We start from the raw sequence: 1,997 nt of genomic DNA on the forward strand, positions 1-1,997 counted from the left end.
ATGGGAGTCTATAGTGGCCAGTTCATCATCATCTAACCCCCTCTTCCTTGCTTGAAGAAACTCTATTTCCTTTAGATTCCCATTCCCAGGGAAAGGGGACCTGCAGCCCCAGCTTCAGGGGAAACCCCATATTAGTCTGAAGTGAAGTAGACTGAAATCGTTGGTTCCACCCTGGTCCCACCCCGTCCAAGCTATACGGTGCCACGGACCAGCACGGCTAGTAATTCTGAGTCCTGAGGAAGAACAGTGTGGAATTAAGAAAATACACTCACCGAGAAAAGAGGATGGGATCAGGAGGCCTCTTCAATGCTGATGGCAATATCTGAGCGCCCATAGCCCCCCCCCCCCCCAGTTTGCTTTATTATACAGCCATATGCAAACAAGGAAGTCTTTGATACAAAGTCACACATCTGAGGCAAAAACAAGAACTCTCTTAAGGCATAAACAGGAATCCCCTCACCCTGCATAAGTGAAATCAACCAACATCTGAACAAACAAAGGGTGAGAGGAAGGGCATGTAAATTGCTCCCAGCAACTTAAGCAAGCAAGTGAAATGGGGCTATGGGATAAGTACAAATACTCAGCTTCTACCAACATGGAGGTAGAGGGGGGAGAACTTAGCCTTTTGCTAAGCCTCGAATTTACAAAGGCTTTTTGCCACTTGCAGTCTACCACAGTACGGGCTGGGTGTTACTCCATCTCTTTGAGTCCCATTTTCTCATCTGAAAAAAATGCTTATTTCTGTACTTGCCCACCCCACATGATGAGGTTTTTAAGTGAGATGATGTAAAAAGCATTTTGCAAACTTCTAAACATTCTACCATTTTAAGTGACTATAGATTTTGAAAAGGTCAGCTCTTGGGTGTGCATGTGAAACTGTGTCCACGTTCACCTCCAGGCCCAGTCGACCCGCCCCTCCTGCACCCCGCAGTGTTCCTGTACATTCACTGAGGAATAGCTGGACAGGCCCCTGAGCTATGCCAGCTTACTGCTGGTCGTTTTCCACATGAGACTCCAACCAACACTTTAATTTCTTTTATTTTCTAAGGATTACTTACATTTATTTGCTGATGACTCTGACTAAACATACTTAAACATAGCAGAAGCTCAAGAGTCTGTCACGGAAGCCATTTTGTAATGATAGCTAAAAGTGGCCCATGGAGAGTGTTGGGAGCTCCATCTCAAGCTGAGGCCCTCACTCTGGGCAAACAGCTGGTGGGTAGACCCGGTCTTCCTGGCCTTAATGGGAGGCTCCAAGAAACTAGTTCTCATACTTGTGCTTGATGAGTTTCCACAGCTTCCCCTGGCTGATGTGTTCATAGATTTATATCTGGACACACAGGGCACCCACGGTGATGGTAAGGGCGAAGGTAGAGGTTCTGCGGAATAATACAGAGTACAACCTCTTGGTTAACATCAGAGCCGCCATGTTTCTCCCTTTGATTAACTTCTAATTGAAAAGTTGGCCCTGGCCGGTTGGCTCAGTGGTAGGGCGTCGGCCTGGTGTGCAGGAGTCCCAGGTTCGATTCCCGGCCAGGGTACACAGGAGAAGCGCCCATCTGCTTCTCCACCCCTCCCCCTCTCCTTCCTCTCTACTTCTTTCTTCCTCTCCCGCAGCCAAGGCTCCATTGGAGCAAAGATGGCCCGGGCACTGAGGATGGCTCTGTGGCCTCTGCCTCAGGCACTAGAGTGGCTCTGGTCGCGACAGAGCGACGCCCCAGATGGGCAGAGCATCGCCCCCTGGTGGGCATGCCAGGTGGATCCCAGTCAGGTGCATGTGGGAGTATGTCTGACTGCCTCCCCATTTCCAACTTCAGAAAATACAAAAAAAAGAAAAAAAGAAAAGTGATGCTGGTTGTAGGAGCCAGATGCTCTTCCTTAGAAGGATTTTCTCTCAAGTTTTCTTGTTCATGACTGATTACTAAAATATTCCATCCATATCCATTATCTTTCCAAGGAGGAACATTTAAGATTTGCTTTTCAGATCCCCATCATGT

General features: G+C 47.9%; 1 pseudogene; it reads right to left on the reverse strand.

Moving 5' to 3' along the window:
• Positions 1-1,259: 1,259 nt before the first annotated feature.
• Positions 1,260-1,429, reverse strand: LOC136306369 (cytochrome b-c1 complex subunit 9 pseudogene; annotated as a pseudogene).
• Positions 1,430-1,997: the final 568 nt, after the last annotated feature.

Source organism: Saccopteryx bilineata, chromosome 5 (assembly GCF_036850765.1).
Source record: "Saccopteryx bilineata isolate mSacBil1 chromosome 5, mSacBil1_pri_phased_curated, whole genome shotgun sequence".
Taxonomy (NCBI): domain Eukaryota; kingdom Metazoa; phylum Chordata; class Mammalia; order Chiroptera; family Emballonuridae; genus Saccopteryx; species Saccopteryx bilineata.